At 32.6% G+C, this 15,558-nt stretch overlaps 1 protein-coding gene across 6 annotated transcripts in view; it reads right to left on the reverse strand.

Annotated features, from left to right (window-relative positions):
* Positions 1–15,558, reverse strand: part of LOC142979379 (uncharacterized) — a 313,104-nt gene that overhangs the window by 110,853 nt on the left and 186,693 nt on the right. The gene's annotated exons all lie outside the window — the stretch shown is intronic.

A 15,558-nucleotide genomic window follows, 5' to 3' on the forward strand; every position in this document is an offset into this window, starting at 1 on the left:
CATAGAAAACTTATTACCCCGATAAATCTTTCACGCGCACCAATTCACGGGCTATAGCTAGTATTAGAAAAGATAAGATAAACTTATTTATAACTTCATCGATATTTTAAACTGTGTTAACCGTTCCTTCAAAAATCTTTTCTATACTTTCACACTTAAAATATTAGTAGAAAGAATACGGGGCAGTGAATATAAAGAGACATTGAATGAATTATTTAAACTACGTCCGAGGGAGCAGGTGGGACGTGCAGCGACGCGTGTGTTCCTACAATGTGATTGTTTGAAAGATTTTACTTTAAGCCTTTTATTCTTATTCTAGTAGTCTATGTTTACGCAAGTCTTTTGTTGGAGAAATGCTTTATAGTATTAAAATATCTGGGAAGCACCAGTTCGTGGTATATAAAATGTTTAGGCCTAAAAAGCCGCTAAATTGTGATATGATTCATTTTTAAACTGAGAACTCTACCATAACTGAATACCATATCGTAATACAACTGAAACAGAACACTAAGTTTTTTGTACAGTTCAATAGATTTTTTATGATTTGTTAGTATGTCTGTGGTGGAAGGAGTATGAGTGTTAATACAATAAACCTACTATTAATTTCCTTTAAAGCTATATTAAAACAATCAAAATAAAAATCCTAACCTTGGCTTAAATCAACATTAAATAAAAAACAAGTTAGCAACCGCTCAAATACAATCAGATTAAACACAATCTTAAAGTTCAATTTTTTAAAACCACATACGAAGTCATAAGCAAAAGGTAATATTTGCATTACTTTCTGATTAAATTAAGTTCTAATATCGAAGGCAAAACTACAGCTAACGGGATCCAACAAAACTCTTCATAGTATGTTTACTCGAGATGGAATACATTAACTGTTTATCGTTCAAAAACGGGTTGAGAGTAAGTAGTGTACAAATATGCGGAACTAAGCCGATTAAAGTTAAGATTTAGAGGCCGGAAAATGTCCATAACATAATTATTACATTTAAAATAAGACTTTGAAAAGAAAATTTTATTTTATATTTATAAGCCTTTATAAGCTTTGCAAAGATTTTCCCAATTTTCGTCCAAAAATAGGTATCATAGATATGATAGAAGACGTAATAGTAGATACTAAAACGTCTTGTTTCCCCGTTAAAGAAAAAACGACTGGAAAACACTGCCCTACGTCCGAAAAAGATTATATCAATGTAACCTAATATTAAATGAAAAACTAGTTCTTGCTTTTATCTTCACAAGTCTTGCCCAGGTATTTTCGAAACATCTAATTTTACTTATCCAAAGGGGCAACTAAGCGTCGATATCCACGCCCTCCCCTAACACACGTGCACCGTCAAGATAACGACATTTATAGGTATTTGAGTTCGTACACGTGTCTGCACTGAGACCTAGTGTGACCTATTTATTTGCATGCCTGTCTACTGAAATTAATCGCATTTATGCGTTGAGCTGATTATACACTTTAAAAGCCTGCCATTTATACTTTTATCGACACTTCAAAACGTAAGGGCCTATTTTGTTTAAACAGTTTCAAGTAATCTGAGTAACTGAAGCGTAAAATGCACATAAAAACCCTTTATAGATATTGCTATCATACAATTTTATGCACGAAACAATAATATGAAAATGAGCAAAAACATTTCTTCACTTCTATATTCGAAATTCGGAAATTGAAAAATTTACGATTCGAAAACCAATATGTTAAATGTGAAATGTTCATTTCAATTTCTTTAAAAAGTAAATTGGATTCGTCTTTGGCTATAACGTTTGATACTAGTCCATTGAAATGTTACAATTTAAGGGCCGAATATTGCATTTCTTAGAGGACGCAATTTTATTTTTGGAACATGTAGGGGGGGTCAATAGAAGTTTAACTTGAAGTTTGTGGGGTCGCCACTCTTGTCCCCCGGCCGCCATCTTGGAAAAGAGGGTGGAAACCCTTTTTTCACTATATCTCGAAAACTATGCGCCTTACAATGAAACTGTAAAAGCATAATTTGTAGCAAATTATTTTGTCTACAAATATGTTTAATAACTTTTTGCCCTAAATTAATAATTAAAGAAGTTACAAGCAAAAAAGTGATTATTTTTTATACAAAAATTTTCTTTCCGAATCCGGTCTAATTCGGAGCGCTGTTACTTAGTTTCTATTTAATGAAATTGAAAAATAATATATGGAATAATTTTCCTCGAAAAATACTCTACAAGGTTGGTCTGAGGTATTTTTTTTTGTATATATTCATATCAGCTTAGCCTTTTTTCCAAGCTATGTTGGAATCGGCTTCCAATCTCACCAGATGCTGCTGAATACCAGTGTTTTACATGGAGCGACTGTCTATCTGACCTCCATAACCCAGTTACCTGGGATTTAAAACGATACCCTTCGGTAAGACTAGATATCAGACTTTCAAGCTTCTGACTACTGTTAACGACTGTCAAAAATCTTCGAAAATGACAGCCGGGACCCACAATTTAACGTGCCTTCCGAAACAAGGCGGAACCCGATATGTGTAAATGGTCACCCATCCACAGAACAACCTCGGCAAGCGTGGCTTAACCTCAGAGATCGATCCGCGCGGCTGTTGTTAAAAAAAGTTATATAGAAACTAAGAAAAATGTTATAAAAAAAATTGCACGTTTTTGCTTATAACTTCTTTAATTGTTGATTTAGGGCAAAAAGTTATTTAACATATTTGTAGGCAAAATAATTTGCTACAAATTATGCTTTTACAGTTTTATTGTAAGACGCATAGTTTCCGAGATATAGCGAAAAAAGTGTTTCCACCCCCTTTTCCAAGATGGCGGCCGGGGGACAAGAGTGGCGACCCCACAAACTTCAAGTTAAGCTTCTATGGACCCCCCCTACATGTTCCAAAAATAAAATTGCGTCCTCTAAGAAATGTAAAATTCATGTAACATTTCAATGGACTATACTGGCTGTAAAAAAATAATGCGTAATGTAATAAGAAAAAAGTTGCGGTACTTTTGAAAGAGGGATGCGTTCAAAATGTTACGGTGGTTGTGGAAGGTTATAATGTTTAATGTTGGGCTCAACCCTGAATATGTAACGAAATTGAAGGGACTTCGACCGAAAACAATGAATATAACCTTTGGTGGAATTCTCAGAACTTTGCCATGAAGTTTAGTATACAATTTTCGTATCAGAATTTAGGTATGATAGCAACTTAAGCAGTTTGAATGTTGAAATGATTTATTCTAACAATAAACAATGCCTGTTTTAGAAGAGAAATTATTATATAATGTACATCAGGTATACATTTTTATGACAAAATATTCACCAAAAAATCAATCTATTCCGAAAAAAAAAATACAGCGTAGCTCCCCAAACATAAGTGTAAAAGCCGTGAAATATATTCCTACTACGGGTTTTTTCTATTTCCCCTAAATCTCTTATCGCTACCGAAACCCAGAAAGGGTAGAACTAGGTATAGTGATTCATGGTCGTTCATAGTCAATTAGGGTGACCCAGAAACTTCGCAATACATCCCTTGGTCATCTCCATATTTTTGAAACATCATCCCTAACATTTGACTGTACTATCATTCAGGGTATAATATATGGAATATGGTTGTAGTGTTCCACTATGAGGGTAAAAGTGGAGGGATAAATATACGACCGCAATTTATTGGGGATGAGACGCAGATAAATAGTCAATTGGAGTGATGAGGAGATGTGGATTGTCGTGGAATTTTGTCTAGTGTGTGGACACTGGTTTTTTATAGCATTATGTAACCACTAGAATACTGTTATGTTACACATATGATTTTTTAGGCAATGTGATAAAAAATGTAATGTAACGTCGTTAATAGTGATAGTAGACGTATATTACATTAATGAATAGAGAGTATTTTTGTATGTAGATGCTACTTAGGATAAAAATTTATGGATTAGGTTAGGTTTTGTACTATTGTGATTTGTTTTGCACTCAGAGATAATAATATGTTTGATAAACAGACGTGAAATTTGTTAAATACTGTGTCGTACAATTGTTTCATGGTTATAAAAACAGGCAAAGTTGAAAATAATGACATGACCTTTTGAACGAAATATAATTACTCGACTCTTTCAATACTCGAACATTTTCCTTGACCATTTTAATTAAAATATATTTAATTAGACTGACCTAAATAATCATTAAATTCCAACCCCATGCTACCCAAAGGGGCAGTTTCATATTTTACATTAAAATGAAATAATAATATAATTTCATATTATGATACGAATGGGTGCTATTAAAAATAATAATTTTTAAACGTGTTACTGTGTTTGAGGGTCTTTTATCTTAGAACCATTGGGGACTTTGGGAAATGTAGCCATTATCTAAATGTGACCTACATACACAATAAGCCTTTGAACAGGTTATCGGTTTGTTGAGATTATTTAACAAGTTTGTGTCGAAGAGACACTACGTAGATACATCGTATTCGTGCAACTCGCCTCTTGTATATTATAAAATGAAGAAATTTACTCTATTTTTGTTTATGCTTTTAGTAGACATGTAATAACAAAAAGTTATTTCCTTCAATTAGAATTTAGAACATGGAGCTTGTTGTGGTGGTTAAATGTTCTTACCCAAGAAATACAATGGTACCGTGTGTATTATTATAACAATTTCACTTTCTTTGGTACTTTAGCAGGGTAATAGATGAACAGGTTAAGATATACCCCATATTGTTAAGAGTTTATTGGTATGGATAATAAAATCAATCTTGTTTTCATCGAAAGAGTAGACAAAGTTAAATTATAGGTACAAACTTTGCCCACGTTCGCTGTCTAATAATAATATTTTGATTTATGTTCGAAGCTCCACATCACAAGATAGTTTACATGATAACTAAACTGGACAAGTTGGGGCGCGTAACTTGACCGTTAATTAAGATAGATGGCCCGAAAATTGGACGGTCGACAAACATGCTGCTGGTAATTTCATTTAAATGTGATAAGCAAATTAAATTACAATTAAAATATTACATCATTTTAAAACATTAAGGTCCTCTATTCTCTAGAATAATATCGGACAAGTTATCAGGCGGAATTTGACAGTGGTTTTCATACATTGTTCGTTATCCGCAATTCATTATAGTAATCTGAGAAAATTAAATGAATTATAATAATTAATCATTTTCAAAAGTTTATCTTTGTGAGTAAACAAATTGTAAGTTAGTATATCTTCGGTAACGAGAAATATGTCGCTTTCAACGTTTTTCATGTATTTCCAAGTAATTTGTAGTGGAATTATTTGTGTTTGTTATTGTATATGTATTTAATTAAAAGCTAGAGTATTCAATTGCGAAAGTTATTCTAGTGCTAATTTATAATTTAATTAAATTTTAATGCTAAATGGAGTATCGACAATTATAATTTAGCTTAGATTAAAAATAATAATATTTAACTAAACTATTTAAAGCAAGATACATTTTTAATATTTAAAAGTAAGCTAAGACTTAAGGTATGATAAACCTTTTTCTAAAGAAATTCTCAGAAAATGAGATGATTAAAGTAAATGTTTTGAAGGCAAAGTAAAGGCCACAAGCCAACAGTCTTTAATGATACGAAAAAGGATTATGTGGGGTTAAAAGAAACGAAAAATAAACAATCTTAGTACGTATTAGTACTAAGATAAAAGGAGCTTTAGTTGCTTTGTTACTAACTGTCAAAGGATGCAAATAAAACTTGTTTACTTACAATTAATTCTGTTTGTAATTTGCTTTTTGTTTAGTATTTTTAAGATGGAAATAATAAAGTCTAGATTTCTGTACTTTTCCCTTTATTAAGGAACATAATATGTTTTAATGAATGTGTCATACATGATACAAATAACGTAATAGAAAAACAGGGTAAATGTATTTTATGATATTTATTAAACAGAGCATTTAAATAAAAATATACACATTAAAAACGCTTTTCCTTAATGGAGGCTGTTTTTTTACTTGTCTACAATTGCATGTTTTGTTATCCTCTCCAATATTTCAGTACACAATTAAGTCGCGAACATCAAAATTGTGATGGAGATGGAAATCCATATCAAAAATTAAGTCGACACCGTCGTAAAATTACATCTGTCTTTCTTATACCCGAGCAAAATGTCTTAAAGGCTTTTTGACGAGCAATTAGAAACGGGACCCCGAAGGAGGGCCTTTAATTTGACATTTTTATGTCACTCTTCCTGAAGGTCAATGGGAATGAATGTGGAATTACTTGTTCGTGACGTGAAAAATGCAAATGTTTCATGGTCATGAATTTTAAGAAGTTGCTTGAATGTAATTTTATTCAAGTGATAATTTACATGCTCAGGTTAGTGGTTTTTTGTAGAAACAGAAAACCAACAAAAAACATTATTCAATTTCAAGTTATTAATCTTGAAAGGTCGGGATGCTATCAAATATTTCAAGTTGCATTGAAAATTCAAACACAAACAGTGTTTGTATCGTTATCATTTGCGAAGAATCTCCAAAGCGAAAAATTTGCACTAAAGAGACAAGAGCCATAGACACTACACAGGAAAACTCTTTTAATAAACTTTGCCTTTGTTATAAAATTTTTGGTATGTCATTTTTCTATACTACCTAAATGGAACGCGCCATCATTTTGAAGAATCCTGTACCATCCATAATTATAACCGTTTTTACCGTTGGACCGTTTAATAACTGTTCTTCCCTCACTGAAGCCTGAGTCTCCGAAGGACGGAGACAAGAAAGTATCAAGAGGTTTTATAGCGTAAAAATAAAATAAAATCTTAAGAGTGCAGAAACTGACAAAAACGCTTCACAAAACATCCTAGAACGAACTTTACCTCTATTAAAAAGTTTTCGTTTCGTCATTTTTCTATACCTATGTTGCATGCGCCGTCCGTTCAAAGGATGTACGGTTCATAATTACAGTTTGTTTTGACCGTTCGACCGTTAAATCACTATTTTTTCCTTTCTTTCACGATTGACAAAAAGGTGATCAAGTATTATCAAAAGTTCTTAATAGCGCTAAAACTTATTAAAATGCTGATCAACATCTTTTTCGTTCCGTCTTTAGCGAAAGAGTGCACAAAACTGATGAACAATACTGCAAAAACCCTCCTAGAGCAAACTTTGCCTCTATTATTAAGTTTTTGGAACGTCATTTTTCTACAGCTAGGTTGCATGCACCATCGTTTCAAAGAATCCTGTACAGTCAATAATTACAGTCTGTTTTGACCGTTCGACCGTTTAATCACTGTTCTTCCCTTACTTTACCGGGTGAGGGCATTGAGGCAACCGTGCTATTGTCAATCTACCGTATTTACCATTCATGGACCGTCCGCGTGCACTGACGTACGACCAAATTGGGTCACAGCTATAACAATGGTTAAATGGACGGTGCAGTCAGCCCACAATCCGGCCTTCCTGTTTTATTTTGGACGGCCTATACAGCTTTAGATCAAAAATATTTTTTTTTGTTATAGAACGGAATAAAGGGTATTGTGTTAGTTTTGCGGTTTTAGTTTAACTGACACTGTATTTATTTTTTCTTTTATTTTATTTAGAACAGTGCAAACCAGTTATTGGGTTCAACTTTAAAAAAAGATTTGAAAAAAGGTACACACAGGAAATATATTCGCGTTAATTCCCGTATCCTATTAAATAATAAACATGCACACGAAAGTTAAATCAGTCCCGTTCCCATAATATACATAATAGTATTTTATGTAAATAAATTGTTTACGTAAAAAAAACTGTATTTTCAAAATTACTTAATTTTACCATTGTAAGAGAATTTCATCTTATTCCTAACATTAAAGCAAAACTATAGGCCAAAATATTTTTGCGACAATCACACATAGTGATATATCACCACCCTGAGACCACATAAAAAACCCCATTCAATTTATATAAAAGCCTTTTCCCGCATATTTACCGCGACCAAGACCAACGGTAGCAATTTATTGAATGTCCAAATTGATTGATTAGATGACTTTGGCAATGCTTTGCAAACTCCTTATCTCATTGATAGGCTTAATAAATCAAACTGGAATGAGCAAACAACTCTATTATCAGGTATAGCAGAGGCTTTGCAAACAAACAAATCTTAGTAAAGAAGTATCACCAACTAAAATCTATCAGTGGATATTTTTGTACCAAATAATATAGGTATGTACTTAGCTATACTTACGGCGAAATGCAAAAACGCCATTTAATTTATAGCGTCTCTTGATATTATGATGTCACTATCACATTGCAAAGCATCGAAGCCACAGAAATAATTTAAAGCATTATTTAAAATTTTAAATGATGATGTTGGCCACAAGTTACCTTATCGGAAGTGACAATGATTATTCTGGAACATTCCTTTTACTGAGTTATTCTCAAGAATCTAAGCACTAAGCAAGTCACTTATCAGCCTAAACTATGAACAAATAAATCTTATAAATAACTTTCAAAACAAATGTCTGTAATATTTAAATAGCAGAATGTTGACATCAAGACCCAGAATAATTTTCTTTGAAAAAATCTGGAATTTCAGACATTATTTGAGTAATATTTAAGTCTTTTAAGCTCTAGGGCTCTCATTACGAACAATATTTTCTTCCCAAGTAATGTCTAATTTTATTATCAGAGTTCAGAAGGCCTCTCTGTCCATTTTGTATAAAAATGCTAATACCTACTTTTATTGCAGTCGTACAAAGTCTGTGCCTGAAAAAACTTCAAGTCACCAATGTTTACCCGACAGTTAACGACACTTGCGACCCAAGTTATGTCTTATCATTTCAACTTACCCGTAGGTCCGTTTTTGTTTGTCCATAGTCTCCAAGAAACGCACACGAAATTGAACTGTATATTTACAGAGTTAAGGTGCATTTTGGAAGGGAGCAATGGTGAATTGCCGGCAGTAAATGCGTTTGGAAAATAGTCTGGTTTTCATGATGGGTTGACAGAGAGAGTGTTTGTTTTCTTTGAATTGATGGTTTGTCGTCTTAATTTATGGGATGCGATATTGGTTCCTTCCTATTGAAATTTTTGTTGGAATATTTTTTTGTGATCTCAAATTTAAAGTGATGACATGCTACAAGCATCACGTTACGAATGTTCTTATCAAAAATGCATCTAGTTATACGAATACGTTTGCAGTTCAACGGCACTAACGCTTAGCTATAGACTTCAACACAAAATGTTACTGAATAGAATACAAAACTTATCCTCATACCATTAGGATAGAAAAATCCCTGTTCCAATTACAAGATAGTCAGAGTACCACAAACGAAAAAACAAATGTTGGTACACCTAAAAGTCGTACACAGAAATCCGGAGATTGTAAGCTTTTCGTTTCTCCTGACCGCCTTTTCCAGTCTCCAGACTCATCCTTTGAACGTACATCTTGCAAATGAGTGTAAAAACGTGGTTGATGTCATTCACATGAAACCCGACATCAAAGAATAAATTATGTCCCTTGAATATATGAAAGCGTTTGTGTTTAGGTATGTAACCCATTTATAAAAGATGATGTTATTACACTTCTTTAAAACCGACTGACTTGAGAAATTATTGAAATATTTCACAGTCATTAAAAATTGCCCGTAGAAATTATAAACCAAAATTGTCGGGTCTAAGATAACACCTTATTAAGCCGAACGGTTCGAGAAACTCATGTTGTCATAATCAAAGATCCTTAAAGTTTAATTTGCTGTAGAAATTCATTTTTTTATTGAAGTGTTATTTTCCAGATCTTCATAAAATTAAGGCAAACAAAATCACTCAAGCAAAAGACAGGTACTGATTTGCGTTACACCCAAAACTTGTTACACATGGGGATGTAATAAACAATGGATGAACAAACTTCAACGTTCTCGTGTAAATTAATTATCAAGTTGCCTTCAAGGGATCTGTAAGACATGGTTGTATTGTAATCATTATCAACGATACAAGGCCGGAATTCTGATCAACAAAAAGGATAGAATATCGTATAACACTTTTGATTATAAGGTCCCAAATTCCTTCGCGTCGAGGCACGAAGATTAAAGCATCGTCACGCAAGATATTATCAATAAGGCTATCACATGTTGTCACCACAAAATTGAATTAATTTTCGCTGAAGCTTAACCACAAACTGTGTCATATTAAATTTTAGGAAACAATGTGATATTAATGAATATGCAAACCAGTTTTCTAAGGGTTTTGTTTATATAAAATGTAGGTGAAATATTAATGAATGTGGGACAACATTTTGCCCCAGTGATTTATGGTGGTATCATTATCATAATATATTATGTTTGTTTGGGGTAAAAACTACTGGAATACATAATGCAGCTGGAAACTAAAGGGTAACAATTACTTGGAAAAGACCCAACTGGAGTTTGTCATTCAGCCGAATTCTGGCACAAAGTTTGGTACTAAATTACTCTAAGACCTGGCTTTATAATGGCAGCAATTTTGATTATTTGGTGACTAAATTATTATAGACTTTTAAATAAACAAATTTCAATCAAAAACAAATAGTAATAGTTTTTCCTATTCTCGGAATTATGAAAATATTTTGTACTAAATAGAATTCAATTTAAAAATGGAGAATAGTTATAGCTAATGACCTGATTGTTCGCAAACAACATTCTATTTTCTAACAAAGGCTATTTGTTTATAAAATGCCTGTTCATTTATTCATAGCCAGTTCAGAAAATAACTGGAAATAACTGAATAAACGGATTATTTAAAAAATATAAAAATACTTGAAAATTAGGTGAAAAAATTGTTGAACAATTTGACGATTGTGCATGTGTAGTTTGTTGGGCCTTATTGGTATACTTTGACAAAATCCTTTCGGGAAATTAAAAGTACGTGAAAAAAAATATGAAGATATTCTTCAGTGACCAAAACAAGTTCAATTTGATTGAAAAAATGTAAGATTAGACTTGATTTCAGCTAGATTCGAAATGGGGGTTAATTGGGCCAATGAATAAATGGTTCAATACATAAGATACTAGTAAAAATTTAATACATATATAAAAATATACCAATGCTAATTTAATGCACCGCAGCAAAAAACTTACTTTCATATATGAAAGTTTTCTTTTAGAAAACTGGAATTAAATGAATCGAGTAGTCAAAGAAAAACTGTATCCGTAGTTTGTAACATAGTGTCCTACTTCCGACTTTTAATACCAAGAAATGAGTACTGATTCACTTTATTTTTTTACTCCGAGAGGTTCGAAAAAGAACTGCAAAAGTGTAAAGGAAATCGAACGGATGCAGGAAAAGCCTTACTGCGGAATAATTAAAAGTGTTCATTTCATTTACAATAGCCGTTGCAATCAATTGAAATGTAGTATAATTATACCCAAAAGATTGTACCTTCATTGTGTTGTATTATTATTCGCTTATTCAAAAATATTTTTCTGATTAAGGTTTTACATAAAAAAATGATTTCATAATTGCTAAAAAGTTTAAAATTTTTGAACTGTCGTTGAAACATTAATATTTTTTTGTCGCTCTTACTTCCTTCCAGCACAGCGTCTGAGATAGCATCAGAATTGAAATTTAAAAATAAACATTTTTGTTTTGATTCATTTGTATTTTGCAGCAAAGACTTTTATTTCTCATCAAAAAATATTATCTATGAAGTTCCCAGAACACTTCCCAGAGAAAGACTGTCCCCAATTCGAAAACACATTGACATTTTCCAACATAAATATTTATAGTATCTCACACGTAAATTCCACGAAGAAAGGGTGCAATCACTTCGCTTGGGAGAGGATTTTGAATCAGGATAAAACACACGTCAACTTTGTAGCTTTACACAGTATCAGAAAACCTCCTTTTCAAACTATATAGGATAAGTCCACACTAATGCAGTAAAAAGCTTAGGTAAGTAGGTGTCGATAAAACATTGACTATAGCCCGACGATTTAGTAGAGGTCATTGGCATACACGATTCATCAAAATTATACTTAATTAATAATTTTGTGTAGATCATATTAGTACCTTTATCATACAGGCCATTATCAGCTGCATAAGCCTTAAGGTCACTTATGCTCTTAATTTTAAATTTTGTCTGCACCAGCCGCAAACATTGCATACAAGGCAATCTACTAAGTTGTCAGACTTTAGTATGTTTATTACTATTTGATAACGAAATCTCAATTATTAGTAATATTAATGTACCAATATCTTGTGGGTTTCCAAGAAATTATATGTTTCTCAATGTGGAACAAACTAAAGTCCTAATTTTAGTTACAAATATTTCAATTGTGAGATGAAAACGTTTATTGAATGCCAGATGCGACATGGAGTTTGGAACTAACTCGATTATATCCAAGACTGGATTAGGAAAGTTGGTCATGTTTATTTGGGGAACTTAAGACAAACAGATTTTGAATTTGGGCTACTGTTTCTCAAATCAGTGGGTTTAAAATACGAGACGTGGGTCAGTGCTAAATATGAAATGTTATTTTGGCAAACGAAATCCGGACTACGTCTTTTAAGTATTACTTTGCTTCACTTTTGTGTGTGTTATGTTTCAACCACTTTAGCATTTCAAGTTTACGATTAATATTACTAATTATTTTAGTCTATTTACAATATCTCGCACTCTATATAATAAGTACATGCATTTGCTTACGTGACTACCTATATTTATTCTAGTTTAAAGTTTAGATCGAATACTTATTACTTCATTATCTAATAGGCACACGAATTATGGTTTGATGAAAGTGCATATAGACAGACACAACAATACATGCAAGCGTCGGCTCCGATTGCCATTGTCTTGCGCCTCAATGCCTATCAAATATTGCAGTACACCTAATTGGCACCTCAATACATTCTGCTTCATCAATTGGAACCTGATAGACTCTGGCTTAACACACGTAATACAGCATTGTGATTCCAAGAATATAAAAGATATTCCGTGATTCCGTTAAATATAAATATTTAATGAAATATACTTTGTAAAAATACTTCAGAAAGTCGGAACAGCTGCCTGTATCCCAGTCGACATTTCAATAAAGGAAAAACATATTTTTACCTCAAAAATTCGAACGTATCACGGGACTCAATTAAGCAAATATTTTCCAAAACATTTCCCTGATAATTCCCAAAAGAATTTCCGCTTCGAAAATTTGAGTTTTGCCCTCGGAAAATCTCAGCATACGACCTTTGTACTGGGAAAGTAGAAAAGTGAAAAAATATGCACCCAAAGCGAAAACATTCGCGTATTGTAAGGAATTCGTAAGATTAAGATGTGAACATAGCAACCGTTCGTTCAAAGAAAAAACCGATCTATCAAGCTGGATTTGAACGGAAAGCATTTCATCCCACACGAGACGATAACGACACGACATTCAAGTAGGACGTATTCGATTTGCGCTGACAATGGAAAGTGCTTACAATAGTCGTTGTTATACTCATTTTCTTTTTTTCGGGAAATGATATATCAATTTTTATTTGTACTTGCGGTTTTGTTTGTATTGATATATTTTTGGTGTGAAATGGGTTTAATGATACGACGATAACAGTTATTTGTCTGATGACGGTAAACACTAGAAAACTTTATAACACACATGGAGGTCTTCAAAACACATGACTATTAAAATGTACAATACATAAGTCTTTCTTATTGAAAACAATATTAGGCGTGAATCGGCAGTTTGAGAGAATATATCGTCCCGTTCTCGCCTAATATAAACAACAATAAAGAAACATACTAAAATCCCATCTCCTGTCAACGCTCAGTCTTATACAAAGCCGATACAGTATTCGTTCTGCGAATTGAACAAAGCCGCATGTAAATCTCAATGTGAGAGTTTACAATCCTTTTGTTGTCTTACATTTAATCTGAGTGATACTGTTTGAATAATTTAAAATTATACACACCGTTTTGAAGGACTGTTGGATTATATTTCAATTTAATATAACCTAATTAATGTTAATCTAAGACCTAGGAATCGACTTTTTTAATCAAGATTTTAATCAAGCTACTTTTGAGGTGAAGTTTGAAGTTTGTCTAAGAAAACAAACGAAAGCTAGATTTAAGTTGTTCTTACTTTTTCTCGGTCCTAGTTTTTGGATTTGCCAGACAGACAGTATTCGGAAATAAAGAGCCAACACAGACTGGCCTGTTTTAAATGTAACAGAATATTTATCATTCTATTGCTTTTGTAGTTTGTATGTTAAGCCGTATGATATTAAACATGTTATGATATATATATTTTTTTAGGTACCTAATGTATAATATAATTGACTAGACAGACAACAACAAGCTAAATATTCGAAACTTAAGCAGATAGAAAAGCGGCGATAGCCATTTTGATTACTTTTAAACCTTTGACGGCAATGAAAAATTATTCAAGATATTAAAATCTAAGCCATCAAATACACAAGTCACCTCCATTCCAACTGGACTCAGTCTTATTAAATTATTTTTTTTCCTCGCCTCCCGCATTTCAATTGCTGCAAATAAGGGTGTTAATAGACTAGCAAAGTGAGCAGTAGTATCGAAAAATATGTGAAGGTGAGGTTTTTTCATGAAATTTCGCTTAAGTAAAATATTGGTTAATACCCGACGTCGTTTGCAATTACTTTATTTAAAAGGATTTATAAAATCCGGGGTATAAATTCCGGAAAATATTATTTACAGTCGAATTTGTCTTTACCTGAACTGATGACAAACTTTTATATTTGGATTGTTTTACAAAACTAACTTTTTTGTTCGTGAGCATTGGGAAAATCACCCAAACAGAAGCAGCTAGGTACTTTTTAATACAAAAAGGATAATATGGGAGTACGACCAAGTTGTCATACATTTTAACATAGACTTTTATTTCGTCAGCGAAATGTCTAAAATCTTCAGGTTTAAAATTTTCTTACAAATTCTTATCACGTGCTTTCTCAGCGTCGCTGGTTACTGGGACAGATTTTTTAACATTTAATTTTTGCTGTGAAGGTTGAAGCGTTAAAATGTTGCTAACACATTTTTTTGGTACAAATGGGTGTCTGCTTGAAATATTTTCTGTAGAATTTTTGAATATATTTTAGGCTCGTTACTCGCACGCAAACGTAAAATATAATAGGATCAAACAAGCTATATTTTCAAGTAATTTAAAATGACTAGCTCTAGAAACAAAATCGATTGAATAGTACCAATGTTACTGCAGTAACATTAACTATCGCTTGGAGACTAACATAGGTCCTATATGTAGATACGCCTAGAAACAGTGAAGTAACTTCTAGCATCAAGTCAATAGCACACATGACGCAATCTGTTTTCCAACAATGTTGCTATGAGCACGCAAAACGCAATATCAGTCGACAGAGCCCGTAAAGGGATCAACTTTGAAAAGTAAGTAGACACAGTGTTCGGCCCACGTTCACGAACTTTATGAGTTCAATAAAGCGACTGCAAAGAAATGTATTTGACTATAAATATATGAAACAATGTTTATGAATAAATATTGTATATTGTGGCTTATGTTTTTGGTAAATAGTGTTTTTTGGGAAGATCTTATTTTCTCACTCAGCTCCAAGAATATTTTCTATTCATGTTTTAACTCGAAAAAAATGAAATGATTTT

Source organism: Anticarsia gemmatalis, chromosome 16 (genome assembly GCF_050436995.1).
Source record: "Anticarsia gemmatalis isolate Benzon Research Colony breed Stoneville strain chromosome 16, ilAntGemm2 primary, whole genome shotgun sequence".
NCBI classification, from domain to species: domain Eukaryota; kingdom Metazoa; phylum Arthropoda; class Insecta; order Lepidoptera; family Erebidae; genus Anticarsia; species Anticarsia gemmatalis.